Source organism: Rhinopithecus bieti, unplaced genomic scaffold (assembly GCF_001698545.2).
Source record: "Rhinopithecus bieti isolate Rb0 unplaced genomic scaffold, ASM169854v2 scaffold_81659, whole genome shotgun sequence".
In the NCBI taxonomy this organism is placed as follows: Eukaryota; Metazoa; Chordata; class Mammalia; order Primates; family Cercopithecidae; genus Rhinopithecus; species Rhinopithecus bieti.
This window is the reverse complement of record NW_016837762.1, coordinates 2,076,873-2,084,761: the sequence shown is the minus strand read 5'-3', so window position 1 is coordinate 2,084,761 and position 7,889 is coordinate 2,076,873. Positions and strand designations below refer to the sequence as shown.

Sequence of the window (7,889 nt, the reverse complement as noted above, 5' to 3'; positions counted from 1 at the left end):
TCAAGCTACCATTGACTTTCTTCACAGAATTAGAAGAAAAAAAAAAAAAACACTTTAAATTTCATATGGAACCAAAAAGAGCCCATATGCCAAGATGATCCTAAGCAAAAAGAACAAATCTGGAGGCATCACACTACCTAGTTTCAAACTATACTACAAGACTACAGTAACCAAAACAGCATGGTACTGGTACCAAAACAGATATATAGACCAATGGAACAGAATAGAGGCCTCAGAAATAATGCCACACATCTACAACCATCTGATCTTTGACAAACTTGACAAAAACAAGAAATGGGGAAAGGATTCCCTATTTAATAAATGGTGTTGGGAAAACTGGCTAGCCATATGCAGAAAACTGAAACTGGACCCCTTCCTTACACCTTATACAAAAATTAAGATGAATTAAAGACTTAAACGTAACACCTAAAACCATAATAACCCTAGAAGAAAATCTAGGCAATAGTATTCAGGACATAGGCATGGGTAAAGACTTCATGACTAAAACACCAAAAGCAATGGCAACAAAAGCCGAAATTGACAAATGGGATCTAATTAAACTAAAGAGCTTCTGCACAGCAAAATAAACTATCATCAGAGCGAACAGGCAACCTACAGAATGGGAGAAAATTTTTGCAATCTACCCATCTGACAAAGGGCTAATAATATCCACAATCCAGAAGGAACTTAAACAAATTTACAAGAAAAAAACACAAATAACCCCATCAAAAAACGGGCAAAGGATATGAACAGACACTTCTCAAAAGAAGATATTTATGCAGCCAACAAAGAAAAAAGCTATCATCACTGGTCATTAGAGAAATGCAAATGAAAACCACAATGAGATACTATCTCACACCAATTAGAATGGCAATTATTTTTTTTTTAAAGTGATTTTGTATTCTATTTTGTATCTGTGTTAGTCCCCCACTTTCATGTTACAATTGATAACTAAAACCCATATATTGCCTACTCAATGTGCCAGGTACTGTTCTAAGCACTGGATATATATTAACTCTCTTATTAATCCTAAAAGTCCAAGGAGGTAGATACTCTTATTATTTCCATCTCATAGATGAGAAAACCAAGGCACAGAGAGGGTAAGTAAATTGCCCAAGGACACACAGCTAGATCCTAGGGAATACAGCTCCAGAATCAGTGCTTTCAGCCACTTTGTACTCTAGCAAACTGCTGCACACCCCTGGGCTACTCTTACCCCAGCGTGAGAAGCAACACAAGAAAAGCTAGACAAGGTTTCTAAATTGCATCCCACTCTAAGACTTTATTATTTTACAAAGTAAGATAGGTTAATAAATGCAAACAGTGCTTACTAATTTCAGTATCATGCCCTGCATTTGAGTGTTAATACATTTAAATTGAAATTATGAATCCATAGCATTCTGCACACCTATCAATATACATGTTATTTCAACAATATTTGCCAGTACTATGTGCCAAGCACTATTCTAGGCACTGGGGATATCGCAGTGAACCAAACAGAAACCCCTGCCCTCATGAGACATATATTATTCAAATTAGGAGGCACAATATATTAATAAGTAAAATATATAGTAAAACAGAGACAGAATAGCAAGTTCAAATGTGTCACAGTCAGCATATACTGCACAAGTCTGAAGAACAACACAGAAATCAACAGAAAGAAATGAGATGAGGGGAGAAAGAAGATGAGGTCAAAGAAGAAATGGATGCCAGACTATGTAGAGCCTTGGAGGCCATTATAAGAACTTGGCATTTAATCTAAGATAGGAAGCCACTGAAAGTTATGAGCAGAAGAAAGACACAATCTGACCTATGTTTAAGAGGAACTCTCTGGCTCCTCTGATGCCAACAAGCCAGGGACGATGTGTTCTCTCATGTTTTATTTTACACTTTCTGTAGTATACAGAATGGTTAAAATGAGTGGTAGAGTCTGAGAGAGGATAAGGAAAAACACACACGGCTATTAAGGCCCCACATTTAATCTTACTATATAAGAAATACCAAATACCACATTAAGTAAGGGCTCATGCACTCCTATTAAGATAGCCTTGAAAGTGGAAAACTTAAGATAGCTCAATAAGGATATACAAATTCTAAAATCAAGAAGCTAAAGCACTCTCACTTGGCAAGGCTGAAATACAGTAAGACTGTTCAGTCTAAGAAAAATATGTGTATTAGTCTTCTGAATAAGAGGTTAAAATATTTGAACGCAACTCTTCCTTTGACCTAAGACCTCATCCCCGTCAAAGACTAAGCTGACATTTGCACAGGAAAAGAAAATCAACAGTGGGTGAGTAAAAAACCAGAATAGCACACATTTCCACAAATGGGTTTAGAATTCTAAATCACAAGTTTGGTCAAATAGTTACTTAGATATTAAAACTACTTTACTAGAATCTAGTACAACAAGGTAAAAAAATAAATAAAAACAAAACCCAGCACTATAAATTAGCTACCACCACAGACAAAATGTGTGGAGCAACTTAATATTCAAAGGCCAGAACAAGGTATTTCTTAAAAACAAGTCATAATGATACAAATAGCCAATGAACATATGAAAAAGCTTTCAATCTCATAAATTATCAGGTAAATACACAACACATAGTAAATATCCTGGGAAAATCACAATGAGATATGATTATGCCTAAAAAAGACAGACAACATCAAGTGTTGCCAAGGATGTGGAACCGACTGAAACTTCACCCCCGTAGGTAAGAGGGAAAACTTGTATAACCACTTTGGAAACTGGTGTTATTCACTAGTTTAACTTATGCATAGCCTATGACCCAGCAGTCCCACTCCCAGGTATAGGCTCACAGCATATGCATATATATGTCAAAGGATAAGCAGAAAACCATCCAAAGCAGCATGACTCACAGGAGTCTCAAGCTAAAAGCAACCCAAATATCCATTAGTAAGAAACAGATTTGAACTGTGACATACTACTACTATATGACAATGAAAATAAACTACAAATATATACAACACCAGGAAATAATCTCACAAATGCATGTTGAACAAAAAAAGCTGGACACAAAAGAATACTTGCTGTACATAAAGTTCCCAAATAGGCGTAATTAATTTATGGCATGAGAAATCAGAATAATGGTTACCTTTGGGAAAGAGGTAAGTGGCAAGGATTGGGAGGGATCATGAACATGGCTTCTGGGGTGCCAAATGTTCGATTTCTTGACCCCAGAGCTGATGGTTACATTGAATTACAAGGCTTACATGCAGTGAGATGCTGAAGCTGTTTCTTACTAGTTTTTAAGTGTCAGCTACTAAATTTTCAGAAATTTTGTGAGCCAGCTGTGAAATGCACCCACTAATAAATATTAAATTACACAAACTTTGAATAGGTTATATTTTTAAAAAAGGAAATAAATACTCGAAACTCCTCACATCCTAATTATTTCACTATTACCTATTCTCTTGAGGTTCCATAGTTTATTGCATCTCTATGGTGGAAACACCATACAATGGTAGGCTGCTACCCAAACTCATCTCAACTATGAGTTCAGTGACATGATGTTGAAATCCATCACACAGATGGTATTTACATCACAGAATTAGCAAATGCTATAAATCAGGGCTTGATTTATTGTTTTCCTAACTGCCTAGATTTAGAAAAGTAATGGGGAAAATGTTAATAATGCAGACTAAACTTAAAAGCATGTCATTTTTGCTGTTACACTGTAAATAGCACAAAAAATCTGATTATTCTTCCAGTATTTGAAAACTGCTCAAGTCATTGATCGATGAGTGAAGCTCTAGCATGTTTTTGTTTCACTATCATCTTATTCTTTAATGTGTATACACACGTACACCTTTTTTTCATAAAAGTAGTTATTAATATACACCACTGGCTAGATTACCATAATTCATCAAAAAAGCACCATTAAAATTTGTGCACTTTTCTTCAATAAAAATATTTTTTATGGAGTCACTGTTCATTTGTATAATCAATAGCTCTCAAAAGAATACGTCAATCTAGTTTGCAACATCTCTCCATATCAGATATCCCTAGACTTACTCATGAGAAGGAAAGCCTTCTCATGATAAATGGCCATTTGTTATGTATAATTCAATGAAATAAAGTCCTTTAACAACGTCAAAATGAATTCAGAGAATATAATTTACCGTCCTTTAATCTGAATTCTATTTAAAAGTATATATAGCTTTAATCATGAGATAATGGAAGTACTGCTCATTTCACTGAGTTAATTAACCATAAAACTATAATCTTAAAAATACTTGAGAATCAGAGTTTTATAAATTAAGGTTATAAAACAAAAAACATTTCTTCTACTACCTGATATTTTACTTTTAGATTATCCTTCTTAAATAAAAAAATCCTTTCGCTACTTCTATGTATATTTCTATTTGACTCTAAGTTTAAACAGCAAAATAATAATAAATCCGATTTTCCCAGGTGCTATGGTCTAAATGTTTGTGTCCTTCCAAAATTCATGTTGGTATCTAAGCCCGAATGTGATAGTATTAGGAGATGGGGTTTTCGGAAGGTGGTTAGGTCAATGAGGTTTCTGCCCTCATGAACAGAATTAGCGCCCTAACAAACGATTCCCAAGGCAGCCTGTTGGCCTTGGGAGCATCCTGTAAGGACACATAAGAAGGTGCCATCTAGAAGGAACAGACCCTCAGCAGATACCACATCTGCTAGTGGCTTGATCTTAGACTTCTCAGCCTCCAAAACTGTGAGAAATAAATTTCTATTCCTTCTCAATTACCCAGTCTAAGCTATTTTGCTATAGCAGGAAGAAGAGACCAGATACATTGAAATAAAACTGAAAAAAAATATAACTTAAAAGTTAATTCATTCAGGCCAGGAGCTACATTTCATTAATATTTGTATTTCTAGCACCTCGAATTATTACTGACACAAAATGTGCACTTAATAAAGATGTGTTCAACAAACAGAGTACTAGTTAGACTTATGGCTGACCCTGCAGACCTCAGGGGGAAAAATGATAAAGCCTCAACAACGGATCACTATGCAAAATGACTGTTACTTACTGAAAAACAGCATTTTAAGCTGGGACCTAACCTGAAGCCTGTCAGTAATTTTGAAAAAGAAAAAGAAAAAAAGACATAATCACTCTCAGAAAACAAACTGGTACTGCTACAAGAAGATAGTAAGCATTTTCAAATAAGAGGCTGTATAGCATAATGATTAAAAAACTCAGGTATTACAATTAGACAAGGTTCAAATCCTAGTTCGCCATCTATCTGCAGTTAAGACTTCAGTGTCTCAATTTCTTTACACATAGAACAGGAAAAGTAATGCTGAGCTCACAGGATTATGCAGGGATCAAATAAACCAATAAATGTAAAAAGCTTCAAAGAGGGCTTTTTTTGGTAGAAAGCTTCAAAAAGGGTAAGTGTGCTCAAGAAAGACTAACATTTGCTACTACTGCTATTATTAGTTGTTCCATCATACAGTTCCCAATACCAAATTAAAAATCCAAAAATATACCAGGGACCTTAAGCAAGATATGTCTAACTTCTCTTATCCTCACTTTTTTTACATCTATAAAGTTAAGTACATAGAGTGCTACAGCAGCTTTCAAAATTCTGACCCAGACATAAAGTAATAAATGCATTCTGGATCATGAGCTGGTGTACATAAACATATATGAATAAATTTGTATATATTTTATAAATAAATTTTTATCAAAATAATACTGTACTTATTGGCAATAAACTCTGAATTTTCTGTTCTTTTCTAGTTCAATTTTAAAGCTGGTAGCAACACACAAAACTGATCTTAAGAAAAACAAATACAATAAACACTGGGGACCCCCATACCTCTGAGGGTACTTCCAAACAACATGAATTTTCCTTTTTTTTTTCTGAGACCGAGTTTCGCTCTGTTGTCCAGGCTGGAGTGCAGTGGCAGGATCTCAGCTCAATGCAACCTCTGCCTCCCAGGTTCAAGCGATTCTCGTGTCTCAGCCTCCCAAGTAGCTGGGATTACAGGTATGCACCACCACACCCAGCTAATTTTTGTGTTTTTAGTAGAGACGGGGTTACACTATGTTGCCCAGGCTGGTCTTGAACTCCTAGGCTCAAGCGATTCACCTGCCTCAGCCTCCCAAAGTGCTGGGATTACAGGCGTGAGCCACTGCCACTGGCCCCAACACTCATTTTCAAATCAGCTTTTAGCAGAAGTAGATAGCTATTAGTTTCACCTAAGCTGCTTCAAATCCTATTGCAGACTTCAGTGAGTTTTAGGAACTTCAGTATCCTAATGAATATTTGCGTGGTTACGAAAATTGTAACTTGTAATCAAATATAACTTTCAAAGGCTAATGAAGTTTGCATGAGTTTGTTTTGAAAAACTGTAGTCCCCTCTGTTTCCACAGTGACTCAGAAAATATCTTTTATCTCCAAACAACTGCAGAGTTCTTTTCTTTTCTTACATAAAAGGGTTACTTTCTAGTGACATTCTGAGTACTTACATGTCAATGAAAGAATAAGACTTAGAAAATCATTTGATAACATTATAAATGAAAGACAATTTATAATTTCCAGAAAAAAATGTATTTGACATTCAAAAAATGCTGCTTATTTTGTTCTTTGCTTAAGAGTCACATTTAAAAACCAACATTTAATTGTTCTGGATCTCTTTTGTTAAATCCAATCCAGACTTTTCATCTAGCTCGGTAAGTGGGGATACTACATAATGTGAAAAATCTTAAGGTTAAACAGGAAAAAGAAGCGTGACTTCACAAATTCCATTCTTCCAGTCTTCATCTCTTACTGTGAGAGCTTAGCAAGTTTTAGCCCTCTGTACCACAGCTTCTTCATCAGTAAAGTGGGGATAGTAAGACACCTACTTCACAGGATTGTTTCGTAAATTACTTTTTAATCACTCTGAACGGTGCCTAGCAAAGCAGCATCCAGTAAACCATGACCATGGTTCCTCTCTTATGTAAATTCAAAACTGGAAGTTCCTTACCCTGTTCTAAAGGTTTATCTAAAAGCTGCTAGCGAACGGGGTTGGATCTCAGCCCCTACTGTATTCTCTATAACGCAAACCAATGCATTTTTATGCAATGCATAAAAATGAAGAAAAGAAACAAAACAACATTTAAGATACAGAGTTTCAAGTATCCATTTATGTGGCTTTTGATAATGGGGAGAACAAATTCAAAGTTAATGTATTTATCTACTACCCTTTGCTAATCCCAAAAAGGATCTGAAATAGAATCACTTGCTGTTTCATGGCATAAAAGCTCCCACAAATTACAAACATTAAAAAAATCTAATTCCATTTTCAGTGTCCTATTGAGGCAGGGAGGTAGAATATGTCTTTGAATTATCTCAGAAATACTCAGAAAGCACCAATTTTATTCTATCATGGTCTATGGATTAGGGATATAAGACCTAAGAAGTTGGTCTCGAGTCCTTATCTACAGATCAAAATTACATGTAATAAAAATATTCAAATACAGTTTCGATGGATAACCACTTTTTATTAGATATGTCTTTATTATACATATCATGGCCTGAATGTGATGACAGATCCTGAATCTCTAACTAGTAAAAAACTTCTTTGCGGCAATTCAATTACATTATCATTCATTTATGACATCACAGTAGAAATGGGAAATACTATCACTTAAAATTTTTTTCTCTTTTTACTAAAATTAAGGCCTCAGAGACACATCAGCTCATCCTGGCTACCTCCTTCCTCTGTAAGATTATCTTCAACCCACTGTCCTAAGTCCATTTTAAGGGAAGTACACAATTTCCACCCAGTACTATGTTTATTCACCAATCAATTTCCTAAATAACTAAATGTGCACAATGAACTCTAAGCAAGGGGAATTTTCTCAAGGCAAAAAAAAAAAAAAAAAAAAAAAAAA

The 7,889-nt window shown here is 35.2% G+C and overlaps 1 protein-coding gene across 8 annotated transcripts in view; it reads right to left on the bottom strand.

Moving 5' to 3' along the window:
• KATNAL1 (katanin catalytic subunit A1 like 1) overlaps positions 1-7,889 on the bottom strand; it is a 130,035-nt gene that overhangs the window by 72,636 nt on the left and 49,510 nt on the right. The gene's annotated exons all lie outside the window — the stretch shown is intronic.